The following is an 18,294-nucleotide window of genomic DNA, read 5'->3' on the forward strand; positions in this document are numbered from 1 at the left end:
ATCTCCATTGATGTTTTGCTCAATCACTTATAATGTGGCTTCTTCCCCTTTCCCATGGGTGAGAATGCCCTTCAATTCCTGTGGCCTCATCTCCTCGCTATTTTGTTTTTTAAACCTTGGTGGTTCCTTTGATACTATCACCCACCCTGAAATTCTTTTGATCATATGGAACAATTCATGGTTTCTCACTCATCTTCTGCTCCCAGTTTCACTCCTATCTATTCAACTGTGCCATTTCTGTTGCTACATGTTCCTCCACTCAAACATTTACTCTGTAGTCTCCTCCCAATTCCTATCTATCTCAGCATTCCATGGCCACCATGTCTGAATTCAATCTTAGGATAACCAAAATTTGAAGGGCTTGGGGTAGGCAGAAAGCAAAAAAAGGGCTAAGCCAATAAAAGGAGAAGATGTAAATTTGGGTATCTCAGACCTTTCTTCAACTCACTATATTCAAAATTAACAGAGGGTCCCGTGGCACCTTTAAGACTAACAGAGGTATTGGAGCATAAGCTTTCGTCTGATGAAGTGGGCATTCACCCACGAAAGCTTATGCTCCAATACCTCTGTTAGTCTTAAAGGTGCCACAGGACCCGCTGTTGCTTTTTACAGATTCAGACTAACACGGCTACCCCTCTGATACTATATTCAAAATTGATATCTTAATAATTGGCAAAGAAAAACCCTTATTATTCATCACCTTATGGCTTGATTATCTTTAAAATTACCTTCAGTATAGATTTTGTCATGAGGAGTATCCCACATAAGGTGTCAAATAAAATAATGAAATCAAAAGAAAAACAGACTCATTGAGAGATGTGCCCAAACCAAAGCTCAAAATCCAGATCCATATTGTAAGCTTCAGATACACCCCTATTCTCATTCAAACTCACCTGCCTGTCCAAAAACAATCTCACTTTGGCTCTTGCTCTCAGATACCTAGATATTTCACTTGACTTCAAAATCATCCCTCTTCCCCAGCCTTTAGGTTTGTAATTCTATCATATTGATAACATGATCCACAATTTGGCAACCTTTTGTAAACTTTATCTCTTTTCATACAGAGGGCTGTAATTCCTTACTTACATAAGCCACAATAATGGTTATATTTTCAGCAAATAAACTAAGACAGCTCCACAGGGATCCTGTAAAAAAAAAAAAAGTTAAATTTTGTGTTTTGAAGGATCTGTTTTTGTTCCTGGACATTATTCAAAATGAACAGGGTAAGAGGTAGCAATCTCTTTCACTGAAAATGATAACCATAAAATTTGTTGCCTCCCTTCAATTTTTCTTTATCAGTAAGATACTTTTCCACTATACCAATCAAAGTTGTGAACTTTTGAACATACATACCAGAGCTTTAGAGGAAGATATTTAATCTAAGTGAAGTTATCAAAATCAATCTTATAGTGCTCTTCTTTTTAGACTCTGCAAAACCCCTTAGGCGATCAAAATGCATTGAGAGTTCAGTCTAATTCCAAAGCTAATACTGCTTGGTATAGTGTTAGTAAGGAGCCTCAGACTAATTGTAACAGTTTCAATTAGTGATTGATTGTATGAGTCCAGATCCTCTGCTAGTGATTTAAACTGGTAAAGAAGGGGGTGGGCACATTATATACAGTAAAGCCTTCTAAAAGTTGGCTGAGACTTTCAAAGGAGCTAAAGAAATTAGGTGTCCAACAATCATTGAACTTCCACCCTGGTGTCATGATATAATTTTAACAAAAGTTAAAATAAATATTTTAAGTTAGTTTTTACTCCTCTCCTCCCCCTTTAAATCTTTTAACACGGGAAGAAAAGATGAGTCCCTGGACACGTGGAGAACAAAAAAGCTGGGATTCTAAAATGCTGTTTCTAGTTTGGGAATGCAGTGAAAAATGATGGTTTGGGTAACCGTGACCTATTAACCCCTCAGTGACAACTGGCAAGGTTACAAGAGTATCCTGATTCTGGTATACACAATCTGGTTCACCAAAGAAGGTCTTAAGTGAGGTCTTAAGTGAAAGCCAGGGTCACACTGGTGTGAAATGTATGTACAGATACTATGTAAGGAATTATGTCCGTATACTGGAAATATATTCTAAAATCTGTATCAGGGCAGAATTGATAATCAGGTTTTCTGTCAGACAAAAGATGTTTATTCACCTGTCTGTCAACATGTAAAATAAGCATTGCAAACCAACACCACGGGAACCCTACTTACATACAAAATCAATGGCAGGAGGCGGGGAAAGGTGAAATTAATAGGGAGGCAAACACATCAGAAAATAAACCATCAGGGGTTATCCTGACTCAGTATAGACCGTGAACATTGAGGAAATACAGAGCGAAGGCAAGGAAGACACCCCTTAGGTGTCTAGGAAGTAACTGGGCAGTGTGATCACATTAACGAAAACAGGATCACAACTGGCTTTGGTTGAAACCCTGCAAATGTCGTATGCGGTCAGATAAACATCTTTAGACAGGAGGTTAGCCTGTTAAATTTAGTGTCTAGAAACAGTGATATGATTTTTATACATAACCTTTTGCTTCCAGTATCCTTTCTCACTATCTCTTGAATATTTGATAATAAACTTCTTGTTGGTTTTATTATAAATATATCTCAGTACTGTGGTATTATACAAGGAGTGGATCCTAAGATAAATCATACAGGCTGGTGTGTAACTGTTCCCTTGGGGATAGCAGACTGGTATTACAGTGAGTGTTCAGTGGATATGAGTCTGGATGCTACAGGGGAATGCTTCAAAGGGGCTCAGGGACTGTGGTTAACCCGCACAGCGAAGTAAGGGCTGGCATAGCCCAAAGGTGGCTCACAGGCTGGAGGTGTTGTAGAGCCGACACCCAGTTAATCACAAGCAGGTCTTGCTTTCGCTGAATGCAGGGAGTAACAAGGTGAGAGACAGTCCTGTGTACCCTGAGAGCAATCACAATAACCAAAAGAGATCTTAACTCCAGTGGTGAAGACAGTATTTTCCTGAGGGGAAAAAGTGATTTCCCGGTGTTCATGTGCAATCTCCAAAGTTAACTGCCACATGCAATCATGTATCTACAACCGAGATGCACAGATCTGAGCTGTCTTTCTGCAACTGCCAATAAACTGCCTATTGATCTTCTGCACTGCGCTATCACTCAGACTCACAGACATTAGAGACATAGGAGACATATTAGGTCACCTAGTCCATCTCCCTGCCACTGGGTGAGATGTGGTACATAGTGAGCCTCAATGGATTTCTCACACCATGACATCAATCTCACTGGTCTCATCTCCTAAAGAAGGAAATCCTAAAAATGATAGGAAGAACTGTGGCACCAGATTCTACAGCAAATGCCATCTTTGGAAGCAAAATACTCATTCTACTCCCTGGTTGTCAGGTATCCCTATTTCTAGAGAAATCTAAGCCATCTCTAATCCATATACTGTCAATCTACCATTATTTAATCAGGCATGCATCTCTCACAAACAGAGAGAGATGAGTGTAAAAAATCCGGCGAGAAAAGTCACATTGTGCCCATTTAAGTTTTTTTTTTAAAAAGCCCCATGGTTGTCGCTTCTGATCTACTCTGTCACAGTAAGGTTAAAAAAAAACCTCATAAAATTGTCCCACTTTTACGCATCAAAACAATACCAATACCAATGAATAAAAAGGAGCAATCAACATAAAGAACTCAGTGCTGAAAATAATACATTTATATTACATCAGAGAGTAGTTGAAAGGAGCACTCAGAAAAAAGGGAACAGAAATTCCTTCATTTAGCCATCCATTAAAATTCTCAGTTGATCCATTATCTCCATTTTGAATTTGCACTAAATGCTCTGATTTTGCAAATTTCAGAATGAAAAAGCAATTTCTACGTGCTTGATTCATTCAGAGGAAGAAACAGAAAGGAGGAAAGCAAGAAAGTGGAATCATTTAATAAGAATGCAAAAAACCAAAACAAAAAATGTGGGTAGTAACTAACATTTAGACGCTTTCCTTCTTCCTACCGTACCATAAGACAAGGAAACATTTCCATAGAAAAGCTTTCAGTTGAACTTACTTTGGATGCTTAAGAAGGTTGCACATATGAAGTCAGTTCAGAATGTATAGCCTTAGCATGGTATTTATAATAATTCCTTTGATGTTCACATGGTAATGATTTCACGAGTGCATCGTTTTCTTAGAATATCCATAACAATTTATAGTTTTCAAATGTAACTAATTAGAATAAATTTTCATTATAAAGTTTGGATACTTGAATAAATTAGTCAATTAGTTCATGTGATGTACTTGACTCTTTTTAAGAAGCTATGGTAAGCTGCTGGAATGAATCTGTGATTTAAAACTCAGACAAACTGTGATTAGATAGACTTTTATAGTGCCCAGATTAAAATTTAATCTGTCCAGATAAAATTTATGATCTAAATAAGAAGCTGTAATCATAGCAGTTTATTTATTAGACACTAAGACTAAAGCACATCTCCAAGAGCTTCAGCAAGGCTTAACGCACTCATTTTGGAATTTATTTTAAATCCAGTTATGTACACTCCACAATTTACACATGCAAAAGACTATATTTTACCTTATTTATCATTCTGTAAAATAGAACAGTAGCCTATAAAATGATCCGCTTCCTTATGGATCATCTTCATTCCACTTAGAATGTGCAATCCAAGCTTTTTATATTGTAGATTGGAAGGTTAAACCTGATCTCCATGCACAGAACATAATAAAGAGACAATGGACTCAGGAAGCTTGTATCTGCAACGCTTATTCTAAAGTAGACACCAGCAAGAATAAAAATGAAATTTGTACAAAAAGAACTACCATACAAATGGAAACAGTATCAAAGAGTATTAAACAAAGAGACAGTGAGGCATGCACTGTGTTGAAAAACATAGGATATTTGGTATTTTTCCAAACTGACATACAGAATTTACTTGTTCACACTACCATTTACCATCCATCACTCAATTTTTCTCTTTCTTTACACATTATTGACATATACACAAAAAAGAAAAGGACACTTTATTTATAAAACCATCTGAGTAAATTTTTGCTATAGGTAATTTCCTTACACATGGTCTCATTTTCATTAGAAGTTACAACTTTGGAGGACTCTTTTGTTGACCACTGGGCACTACTAAATGGAATCCTTAGCTAGACGGCTGAAGATACTCTTCCAAATCGGTTACACAGAAGGAGGAAGAGGATAAATAAGATCAGGTTGTGAGTTGCTGCAGGGCCGGATTTAGGGGCAGGTGACACAGGCGAGGTGCTGGACGTGGGGGATGCCGGGCTCGGGGTGCTGTTTTTGTTGTTAGAGACAAAAAGGAAAATAGAATTTTTGAAGTAAAATGTTTCAAGTACTCTATATGTGGATTCGTTTTTCCCTAACTTCCTAGAATTTTTTGGACCTTTGTAGAATCTCGTGAAACCTTCCAGACTTTGAGAACTACATGTTCCACGAACCTCCTAGAATGTTGTCAGCCACGCCCTCACAGGAATATAAGGGGTGGGGCATAGCAAGTCAGTCAGTGAGATATAAGAACAAAGTGAAGTAAAATGACAGCCCAGCTGTGATATTGTGAACCTTGTTTTATTAAAACTACAATACCCACCTGCTGAAGTGAAAAAACAGATTGACAGAGCCAGAAGAGTACCCAGAAGTCACCTACTACAGGACAGGCCCAACAAAGAAAATAACAGAACACCACTAACCGTCACCTTCAGCCCCCAACTAAAACCTCTCCAGCGCATCATCAAAGATCTACAACCTATCCTGAAAGATGATCGCTCACTCTCACAGATCTTGGGAGACAGACCAGTCCTTGCTTACAGACAGCCCCCCAACCTGAAGCAAATACTCACCAGCAACTGCACACCATACAACATAAACACTAACCAAGGAACCTATCCTTGCAACAAAGTCCAAATCTGTCCACATATCTATTCAAGTGACACCATCATAGTACCTAATCACATCAGCCACGCCGTCAGGGGCTCATTCACCTGCACATCTACCAACGTAATATATGCCATCATGTGCCAGCAATGCCCCTCTGCAATATACACTGGCCAAACCGGACAGTCTCTACGCAAAAGAATAAATGGACACAAATCTGACATCAGGAATCATAACATTCAAAAACCAGTAGGAGAGCACTTCAACCTCTCTAACCACTCAGTGACTGACTTGAAAGTGGCAATTTTGCAACAAAAAAGCTTCAAAAACAGACTCCAAAGAGAGACTGCTGAACTTGAATTAATATGCAAATTAGATACCATTAACTTGGGTTTGAACAGAGACTGGGAATGGTTGGGTCATTACACTAATTGAATCTATTTCCCCATGTTAAGTATCCTCACACCTTCTATGGGCCATCTTGATTATCATTTCAAAAGTTTTTTTTCTCCTGCTGATGATAGCTCATCTCAATTGATTGGCCTCTTACAGTTGGTATGGCTACTTCTACCTTTTCATGTTCTCTGTATGTGTAAATATCTTCTTGCTGTATGTTCCATTCTATGCATCCGATGAAGTGGGCTGTAGCCCATGAAAGCTTATGCTCAAATAAATTTGTTAGTCTCTAAGGTGCCACAAGTACTCCTGTTCTTTTTGCGGATACAGACTAACACGGCTGCTACTCTGAAACTTGTTTTATTGTGTAATTGTGAAAGCGTATTTGTGTTTTCAGACTTGAAGAGTGTAAGTAGCAACTAATAAAGAACATATTTAATGAGACACGAGAGATATCTATTGAACCCCTATCTATGCAACAATATAAAATAAATATTATTACTTCTTTTGCCATGCTTAACACACATTTGATGACTTTCTAAGACTGTGGAACATAGACTTTTGCTCTCCCTAATGCGTCTGTTTTCCCCCATAGAAAATAAAATGACTCCAAAGAAGCCTCCAGGAGCTCAATATAGGAAGGCTCAATTGCAATCTAGTTTGCAGCAAGGGACAAATTTGAAGGGAAAATATCTGAAACAGAACAACATAGACCGGGCTTTAGGCAGTAGCAGTCATCCCAGTACAGAAGAAATCGAGGAGCAAAAGTTAAATGAAAGGAATTAGCAGATTTGTCTGAAGATAAGGAATGGAAATGTGAGGACAATGATGGAGAATTGTCCAGTTTTCCTGGCTGTGTAAAGGAGAGTGATGATAAAGAAGAATGTGGTGCACATAAAAAAGAGAGTAATGACAAAGAAAAATCTGGTTTACATGAAAAGGAGAGAAACAATGAAGAAGAATCAGCCTCACATGATGACAGAAACAGCAGTCAGAAAAATTGCACACCACAGATCGATACATCACATTCTGCTTTATGGCCAGTGATCCTAAACTCTGCCGATATTGATTGTACAATTTTCAATGGGCTGGGCAAAATCAAGAATATGATGTTTCCAGTAAATGAGCAGAAGCGACACTTCTCAAAGTCACACTGTGAAAGAGTGCTCAAGAATGGTGAGAAACTGAATTGGCATTGGCTAGTTTACTTGAAATCGACTGACAAAGGGTTCTGGTTTTGTTGCAAAATATTTGACAGGAATGCCAAAAAGTTGCTTGCACTTTCCAGGTACAATTACTGGCATAACTTAGCTGATGCTCTGAAGCAACATGAAAAGTCACCCGGCCATTTTACGGCCTACTCCAAATGGATGGAGGTCAAGTCCAGGCTCAAGCTGAATAAATATACAGAGGCAGAAAACCAGCACATTATTAAACAGAAACACAGCACTGGCGGAACATGCTTGAGCATTTGATCTCAATTACCCTCTTCCTTGCAAAGAATAATTTGGCTTTCCAGGGCTCATCGGATAAGTTGTTTATTGAATATAACGTTAATTTCCTTGGTTTGGTAGAGCTCCTTGGGAAATACCACAATCTCATCTGCGAGCATCTATGTCGAGTGGTTCATAAAGAAGTTGTGGACCATTACTTCAGCAAAACAATTCAAAATGAATTGATTGACCTTATGGCAAGGAAGGTGCTTGATAACATATTGATGCAGCTTGGCAATGCAAAGTACTATATCGTAACAATGGACTGCACTCCTGATAGTCACAGTGAAAAGATGTCATTTACAGTAAGATTTGTTGACGATGAGGATGGCTGTATCCTGTAAAGGAACACTTTATCTGTTTCCAGTCTCTGGATGACTCTACTGTAAAAGGCCAAACAGAACTGTTTATGAATGTTTTGAATGAAAATAAAATAAAGCTTCAGGATTGTCGCGGCCAAGACTACGACAACCGCACAAACATGAAGGGAAGAAACAGTGGTGTCCAGGCAAGGATCCTAGCACTGAATCCAAGATCTTTCTTTGTGCCTTGTGGCTGCCATTCCCTCAATCTGATTGTGGCAGATGCAACGCCATCTTCTTTAGAGTCAGTATCTTTCTTCGGAGTAGTGCAAAGGATATACATCTAGTTTTCAGCATCAACTATCAGGTGGAAGAGCCTCACGGACTATGTTTCAAATCTGACCAAAAAGCTGCTAAGTGATACTCGCAGGGAGAGCTGCACTGACATTGTAAGGCCAGTGAGGTACCAAGAGACTGAGGCCTTGGCTACACTGGCGCTGTACAGCGCTGCAACTTGCTGCACTCAGGGGTGTGAAAACGCCCCCCCCGAGCGCAGCGTTGTAAAGTGCCAGTGTAATCAGAGCCTGCAGCACTGCACGCTCGCTCGCAGCGCTGCAAGCTAGTCCCCTCGGAGAGGTGGAGTACATACAGTGCTGCGAGAGAGCTCTCGCAGCGCTGGCGGCGCGACTACACTCGCGCTTCACAGAGCTGCCGCGGCAGTGCTGGGAAGTCCCGAGTGTAGCCAAGGCCTTAGGTGTGCGATACTCTGATGGAACTGACGCAGTCAACTAAAGCTGAGGCTGGAATCCAAACATGAGGTGCAAAGCCTGGCAAACCAGATCATTGACTTTAAATTTCTGGTCTCAATTGTGGGTTTGGCACAATATCCTGTTCCAAGTAAACGCTGTAAGCCAGGCTTTACAAACTCAGTCAATGGACATTGCGACTGCTATGAGGAGAAGCTGCCTTGATTTCATTGTGACCTACAGAGACAACGGATTTGAAGATGTCATCACTGCTGCCAAATAAATGGCAGAAAACTTAAGAGTTGAATCTGTCTTCAAGGAAATTCGTATTCATCAGAAGAAGAGACAGTTTGGTTATGAGGGCAGAGATCAGATGATGGGAAGCTTGGAAGAAAAATTCAAGAAGGAGTTTTTTTGCTCGCTCACTGACGCTGCTCGAGTTTCTATTGAAGAAAAAGACCATAAAAAGCACCACAAAAAGACATGGGGTTTTTTCTATTACCTTAGTAAGCTGCCGGTGGACAGGAAAACATTCTTGAACAACTGTTCAGACCTTCACCAGATGCTGACACATGGGGAATGTTCGGACAGCAATGATAAAGATCTCTATGTCAAATTGGACAACACTGGCACATTTTGCAACACGGGAAGCACTCTCCACTCCAAATTCTCCAATTCATTCATGATGCAGAGTTGAAGGACACTTTTCCTAACATATGGATAGCTTTGAGGATTCTGCTCATGCTGCCGGTCACAGTTGCAAGTGGTGAGCACAGCCTTTTGAAGCTCAGGCCCATTAAAACATATCTTCGTCAACGATGGCCAACCAGAGACTGACATTGCTTGCTATTTTATCACTTGAAAATGCCAGTGGCCAGTCTTTGGATCTCTGTAACGCTGTGCTTCAGTTCGTGAGGGCAAAGGAGAGAAAAGCGACCTTTTGAACTAAAGGACTAGATTAACATTCTAAGGCTGTCACCAATGGTAAAACTATTTAATACTGGTCCACCCAATGATGATGTGCAGTTCAGTTTCTCGATGCTAGTACATTTCAGTTATCTTAAAATTAAAAAGTTTCTATAAACTTAGAGGAAACATTTTTATTTGCTTATATATGGCATGAATAAATACAAATTTACAGATCCTAGCGTGCAATTTATCATCCTATATGACAGGGATAAATCATGCATGCAAATTGTGCATCAAAGTCTTGAAATGGGCTACAAATGCAATAAAAATAAGGTATTAAGAAATTTAACAAATGGAGGGGGAGGCGAAGACATTCCTCGCCTGGGGTGCCATTTAGTCTAGGACTGGCTCTGAGTTGGCTGTACATCAAACCAGGATTCAAAGGTAGAGGGAAGGAGTATCTATTTGTCTATGGCCCATCCCAGATCAATTACTGCTCTCACCGCCCCTGGATAGCCACAGTTTTTATAGACAGGGGGTCAAAATCTATCAATGAAACTTTATGAGGGATAAATGCTCAGCAACCATGGAATCCCAAAGACACTGTGGACACAAGAACTTCAGTTTAATAGTTTGAATGCTTGGGGATCTAAATCAGGGACAAATTACCCAGGGATCCATTGACTCATACTGTGAAGGGGCCTGAAAGAACAATCCTTGTCCTAGACCACAGGTTCTGTTATGATTCATGTGTCAGCATTCTACGTTGGGCCTTAAAGACAGTACTCTCCGTAAGGCAAATAGAGGAGAGATATGTTAATTATTGTGCTCTTTCCTCATCCCAGCTCTGCTTGGTCAAGTAAAGCCACAGGCCCAAAGAAAAAACACCTTCTTCTCTTTGATTAGAGAGACAAGAGGTGAAGAAATTTCTTCACCTTAGGGGCTTCCTCACTTTCTACAAGGTGTGAGGGGAGGAAGATAGGGCCCCAATAGGCTTTAACATTCAGGGGCTATCTAGGGTTGCTTTCAACCTTTGGTGCCCCCTTGTGGAGAGAGAGAGGGTAGTGACACATATCTGCCTCAGTTTCCCTCCTTGATTGGTGGGCCGATCACTGACTAACTCTCTCGGTTGACATATCTTCAGCCTTCCAGTTGGGTTCTTGGTAGTCTTTTCTTCTCTTGGAGTGGTATGGGGTCCTATACATCGGGAAGCCAAGCACTAGATGAAGGACATACAGTCCCTGGCCTCTTTGAGTAGGACTGGCTTGCTTAGGCCTTAATAAACTCCCCTTTCCTGGATTTTGGTAGGGCAACCCAGGCTCACCCACTCCTCTGGGTTCCAGGACGGACCTGTCTGAAATGGTTTGCACCAATCTTTTCTAACCCTTTGCATTTCTCCAGGCCGCCTTCCTACCCACCTTTCTACCTCGATGGCAACCTGTTCCTCAGATTCAGACCCTCTGATCTCCTCTACAAGAGCTTCTGGTTTTCTGGGTGACTTCTCACCAGTCTGCTACTAAGGGGCCCTCAATGGCTCCTCACCCTTTCTTGCAGTCACCCCGCTCTTCCACTCTGTGCCCTTTAAATTCCACAGCTGTTCTGAGCTCACCAATCAGCTGAGCAGGCAGTCTGTTTCCCTATTAACCATTTAGTGGTTGAGAGAACATGTGGTCTGTACATATCATAAGAGGGGCAAAAAAGCCCTGACTGCTACTCTCAATTCTCTCTCCCCTCACTCCCACCTCTCCCTGAAGGAAAGAATAAATTAGCCACTGTCCGATTCTCCACTGGAGATAGATGGACAGAGTTAAGGACAGAAAGGAGGGATTTAAAGATATAGGTAAAGGAAAGATTGGGGGATGGAGGAGTGAGAACGTGGTGGAAGGAGATCATGGACAATGGGGAAAGAGAGAGTGAATAAAGGAAATTGTCCTGATTTGGGGAACCCCAAAGCTGCCACTGTGACTCTCCTCTAGTCTGGCTTATAGACTGACATTGAGAGAGCTCAGCCTTTGATTTGCTGAGTCTGCCAACAGGATCCCCGAAAGTCATTTACCTCTAAGATAAAATAAAATACATTTTAAGTGAAAAGAAAAAAGGCCCTTCATAAAACAATTTCAAGCAGCATTGCACCAAGTTCTTTATGAAGAAGCTAAAAAATATCATCAGCAGCACACAGATGCGGAGGGATCATTAATGTAACCCTATAAGTACAGGAGGGTGTCCAGTTTGGCGTATCTATGACATACAAGAAATTCAAGGGAGTTTTCAGCAAACCTATATTTAGCCAGAAAGGTCTAAATCTCTTTTGGGCATCATGTATTATTTAGTGTTAACCTGGAGACGTTTGCAATTGGCTAAGAATTAGTGTGGGGTGGCATGAAGCCAGGAAAATATTTCACTGGTTACAAGGTGGGGGTGGATTAACCAAATATTCACATTAGACGTGTACTTTACTTTCAGCCAGGTTGTACTGGTAGGTGCACCATAGATTTTAAAGTGTAAGCCTGCTTAGGACAAATCAGAGAGATGTTGCTGACATCGCTTCAGTTAACTTAAATGGTGCTGCATGACAGCAATGCCCATAAAGTGAAATTGCCTTTTTTCCCCACTTTTCTCCAAGAAATGCAACTCTGAAATACAACAATTAATTCTGCACCACTGTCATATGGAAGGCAAGGACTGCCCTAGACAGCAGAAAATTGCTCACTGTTCAATCACAACATTTTGATTACAAGTCTAGCTCAATACAGTTACAATTTCAGTTCTTTTAGCCTCCCTAATTTGTTTTTATGGTTTTTGTCTTCATTTGATCATTACTGTTATTTTTTCACCTAGGTATTTACTTGTCTAATTTCTTCATGTCAATCTCAAGAAGGCTATTGCATCTAAAAGAATGTGACCGCCACCGTAGGTGGCAACTCAGCTGAATTTAATAATCTTGCATCTCTTCATGATGACATGAACATGACTTCAGAACCTACCATTTACCTTAGCTCGAGTATATGGGATGGCAGATAAACTCATCAACAATGCTGATTTTACATCACACCGTCAGCTTGATCAGTATTAAATTTCATCTAATTTATGTACTACAGAAAGTATAGGCTCACATCTAGTAGCTATTTAAAAATAATTTAAAAGCAACAATAATTTAATCAACAGTTTAATACTGATGGCTATTAGAGCTGGAAATATATGAGATGTGTTAGGTTGGAGGGAACACAGTGTTTTTTAAAAGAGCTGGTTAACCTACAGTCCTCCATCCATCAATGTAATTAATTTTGTACATTTTCCCCCCCAGAACAAGATACTCAGAACATGACTGGAAGTCTTCTCTGTTCAAAAATGTGGGGAAAATATTAGGAACACCAGTTCATTCAGGATGATGATTAAAATTTTAACAATATTGCTGTAAATGAAATATGTTATTCCATTTAGATGCTTATTGAATGTGTTAAGTTCTGGGTGAACAACATGTAAATAACTTTCCCACCTTTGAGATCTTATTTAGTTGCAATAATAAAATGTCAGAAAATAAAGATATATTCTCTTAAATCATCTGATATAGTTTGTAAGAATTATACTTTGGGAATTATTTTCACTTTAAAACTGCTTTGTGCTTGTTGGGGAGGGGAGTTTAAAAGCATTTTATAGTCTTTTTTACAAATGCACTGCTAGAATGACTTTAATTGCTCGTATTTCTAACATATTCTTTCTTAGAAATGTTTAAAGTTTGAAGACATTGAAATTTTCTATAATTTTGTGACAAAGGGATATTATATCTCTATCCCTTCTTGATGTTTGTAGGTTGAGATGAACATACCAAGCTAAAGGGCATTGTGAAGATAAGTTTCCATGACATTTGCCATAACTCTTTTATATTACCATCTGGCTATTTTATATGTAGCATTCAGAAGCGAATATAAAAAAAATGATGTAAAGCTGAAATTATTTCCTTGATAACACTTGTTTTAAACACTGTGCCACTAAATAGCTAAAAAGTCTCAAAAGTGAATGCATAAAGCATATAAAAGCTACAAGCCTACTTACATAAATTCTTAAGATTAAAGTAATAACTTCTAGAAAAAGGTGGGAGAAAACATACTGCAATAAATCTATTTGTAATGGTATTTGGGTTCCAGCAACTGCTTTCATTGTTCTCAAGTGGCTTACATATAAAACAATACATTTGATGTATGATTTCAATTCCTTATGGAAAACTGTTCTATCTACAAGCAGCCTGTCAAACAAAACAACAACAACAACAAAAAGCAGTTCAGCACTATGAAGGAAAGCAGCACTTTAAAATATAAAGTAAACAGGATTTATTTTTAAAGTCAGTTTCCAGCCCGTGTAATCAAGGATTGGCTGACGTCAGTGGATGGGACAGGAATGAGAGGGGAAGATCATGATTTCTGCTACACACATCTCTAAAATGTCAATCACAGGAACATATGAGCACATATAGATCTCAACATATACCTGAATTAAGAACATTAGAACATAAGAACAGCCATACTGGGTCAGACCAAAGGTCCATCTAGCCGGGTCAGACCAAAGGTCCATCTAGCCTAGTATCCTGTCTTCCGACAGTGGCCAGTGCCAGGTGCCCCAGAGGGAATGATCAGAACAGGTAATCATCAAGTGACACCATCCCTGCCCATCCTGGCTAATAGCCATTGATGGACCTATCCTCCATGAATTTATCTAGTTCTTTTTTTAATTAAAATGCATGTTATATATAGTATCTGATTACACCACCTTTACTGAAGCTCAATGGTCCCTAATTTTGTGAGTAATTCTAATGAAGTTAAGACTACTTTCAGAGCAAGGTATCACTGCATGTGAGTAAGGGTGGCCGAATATGGCCCTAAATTAGAAGGTAAATAGAACTGCTGCTTTGGTAGTTTAGCAGCAATAGCCAACATGATCAGAGGAAACTTTCACAAAGCTTTTGGTTCTCTCCTTTGTATGATTGGGCACCTCTGATTTTGCCATGTTTAACAGCACTAGTGCAAAGCAACAGAGGGTCCTGTGGCACCTTTAAGACTAACAGAAGTATTGGAGCATAAGCTTTCGTGGGTGAATGCCCACTTCATCAGACGCAAGTGCAGTTTTCTATTGCCCTAAAGCATTATTATTAATTATTATTATTACTTAAATTGTATTACAATATCACATCAAGAGACCTCAACCAAGATTGGGAAACCACTGTCCCAGGCACTTTACAAACCTGTAGTGGTGGACAGTCCCTGACTTGAACAGCATGCAATCTAAATAGGCAAGACAGAAAGAGTGGGAAGGGGCCTAGGGAAGTGAAATGACCTGACCAAGGTCACACAGCAGATAAATGGTAGAAGCAGGAATAGAACCCTGTCTCACAGTGGCAGATGTAGCTGCTATGAAACCTTCTAATCAAACACACTGTGGTGTGGTAGGCCTTCAAAAGAGGAAACAATTTGCCTTAGGGACTTGATCACGATAAATTGCAATATTGTCCTGTTGTTGCAAAGCCTAAATTTTCAAAAGTGAATAGTGATTTTTGTGTTACCAATTTGAGACACCTTAAAGAAGCCTGATTTTCAGAGGATGCAGGCTTTTGGAAATCAGCCCCATTAAGCTGTCTGAGGCCCCCAAAATAAAATTCCAGTTACTTTTGGAAAATTTTGCCCAGAGTGTAGTATCACAGTGAGATATTTAACATAAAAGACTTTTTTTTTTTTTTTTTGGTGAGTTCTTGCTGAGTGAGTGCTGTGGCTCAAAGAGACTCAGAAGCACAGAGGAAATAAAACAACCATTTTTTCCCCAAATGTCAAAAACATTACTATGGGTTTGTTTCCAGTTTGAGGTGAAGGTTCAAGTTTGGTTCCTCTATTATGGAACAGGCTCACCTGTCCCCAGTATTTATATATTTCAAAATGATGTGTAGATGCTAAAGCAAAAGTATCTGATTTCAGTAATAGTTCCTAATGAAAGCTTTTAAAGGAGGACCCCACTGTATAAATTATCAATCTCTGTCAGTGGCAGTTAACAGCATGCCTTGAGAGTGCTGATTAAAACAAAAGGTCAGAGCAAACATCAGTGCTCTAGAGACTCTTGTAGATAGTAGTGTAATTAAAATGTAACTCTAGACTGCTCCATGTTTTCCGTGTCAGCATCTTTCCAGCAGGGAATGGTCAAATAGCTTGGTGAACCCAAGCAGCCACAGCAGAAACAGGCAGGAGATGCCTGATGAGGGACCTAATAGATAGCTATCAACGTTATCACCTCACACTATATGGTGGAACTCAAACAGCCTCCGTTTGGAGAGGTATTTTTTCTTTTTTTTCTTTTTTCCCTTCAATGTGCATGCTGTCCTGTCTTTTGTTCTGGCAGAGATAAGATGTATAAATCATGAGTGGTTGACAAAGTATACTCCAGTGCCTGAGGCAGCTCATCAATCATTTTCCACATGTCGACAGGTAATTGATGCGAACCCTGAAGGCGCATCTCCATCAGGTAAAAGGAGGAAGGAATTAAATCTGCTGTCATGGTTTGAGCAGCTGATCTGTATTTAACATTCTTTTTAATTTAGAAGTTGTTTGTTTTAAACTGTACTTGTCTTCTCCAGCTCCCTTCCTGCTTCCCTCCCTCCCTCCCTCAGCCCCCATGTACACACTTGTGTGGAGCAAGGTTTGCATTGCTGAAATGAAACTTAAAAAATAAAAGCTCTGTAAGCATTCCAGAGGTGCTCCAGCACAGGGCAACATCAGACCACCCAACGACTGCTGGGGAGGTGCTGAGGAACTTGCTTTCTGCTTTACTGAAGCTTAACATCAAAGGCATTGGTTGTCAGGCAATTATCTGTCAAGTGAATCAAGTTCCGACCAATCTACATGGGGGATGAGGATAATAAATATAAAGAATTTTTCCTTTGGATACTATCTTCTTTGACTTCATTTAAACAAATCTGTTCATTCTTTTAAGCTTTGAAGAGAACATTTTAACATTCAGAACTAAAAATAAAAGATGAGTGAAATGGAAGAACTTATGAGTGAAAAATTTATATAGAGACTTACAACCATAGAGAATAAGTCTTGTGAAGTTTTCTTTCACATGCAGACTTTACACGGGGACTTTCATGTTGCTATCTCCTCCAGTCTCGATGACTGCAGTAGACTCTACATAGTGCTACATCTAAAACCATTTGGAAATTTAGGCATGTGCTAAAGGGCTCTCTTCCTTTTAAGAAAGTTACATCCATGCTTTGTGATCTGCACTGGCTACTAATAGATTTCCTGGTGAAATTCTGACCTATTAGCCCTAAATGGTTTGGTATCTGGCAACCTCAGACAGGCCAAGTGACACCTTAGAATTTAAAAACAGCTGAGACACTGTAGTGGATTGCACCTCATCATGCAAACAGAGGAGGAAATGGGGAAAGAGTGTTCTACATGAGGGGTCCAAGACTGCACAAACACTTCTTGACTCATCAGAGCCCAAATGTGTTGACTTTCAAGTCATATTGCAAGAGTGATCTGTTCTCCTAAGGCATTGTTACGGGAGGGAGGTGGAATATTAATAAAGTTAAGTGGAAGGGAAGTTCTACATTTACAGAGGAGCTTGAAGAGTTTTTAGTCTGGGATGTTGGTCCTGTATCTGCATGCACAGCTTTGAATGGGACATTTTATACAAGTCTAAGTAAACTAACTGCAACTCAGGAAGCAATAGTGCACACCACCCCATACTGTGCTGACAAGGTTAATCAACACTGACCTAGAGGGATCACTTCTGGGAGTCACATGGTATTTCCATCTCAGTAGTCCTTTAAGTCAATAGCTTCTTTGCACAAAGACCCCCAAAGTAGCAGGGATGGAGATCATGAACACAAGGGAGGTGGATATGAGGAGGACAACTGCCTACTAAGAACCAAATTAAGGTCCTAATCCAAGTCCAATGAAGTCAATGGCTCCCATTGATCTGAAAGGGATCTAGATTAGGTCCATAGTCCACCCAATGATTTCACATAAACCATCAAGCAGCTACCGTATAGCGGTGACTTTCAGAATTAGCCAAGTTTGGGCGCAGCTTGAATGCACCTGGCACAGCTTAAATCCAATCTGAGCAGCAAGAGAAGAGAAGGGAAGGGAGTGGAACACAGCAACTGAGCTGTCCAGTGGCAGCAAGTCACAGAGATGTTTGCGCATTAATGGCACCTCCCCTTTTGATTGCATGGTTAAAGGGAAACATGGGACCTAGGAAAGAGAGAAGCAGGAGACACACAAGAAAATAAAAACATGTGAAACAAGATGTAAAAGTGGGGAAGTGGGACTGCACAAGAGGCAGACAAAAGCTGGGACACACTTAACCGGTATAGGGAGTGGCAGCAAAGGAAAGTCATCGGGGAAAGGGGTATCACCTTGTCTCTGGCTCTGCAAATACTGGCTGTGGCCCTGATGAATAATAGAAGGGAAATACATTTGGCAAGAAACAATTCAGGTACAAGTTTTAAAGGGGTTATTTTAAATAAAAACAATATTAAAAAGCATTTTAAAAGTAAGGGGGAGAGGTGCTGGGGAAATG

General features: G+C 40.0%; 1 protein-coding gene across 1 annotated transcript in view; it reads right to left on the bottom strand.

Moving 5' to 3' along the window:
* LRMDA (leucine rich melanocyte differentiation associated) overlaps window positions 1–18,294 on the bottom strand; it is a 950,360-nt gene that overhangs the window by 302,808 nt on the left and 629,258 nt on the right. The gene's annotated exons all lie outside the window — the stretch shown is intronic.

Source organism: Emys orbicularis, chromosome 7 (assembly GCF_028017835.1).
Source record: "Emys orbicularis isolate rEmyOrb1 chromosome 7, rEmyOrb1.hap1, whole genome shotgun sequence".
Classification (NCBI taxonomy): Eukaryota; Metazoa; Chordata; order Testudines; family Emydidae; genus Emys; species Emys orbicularis.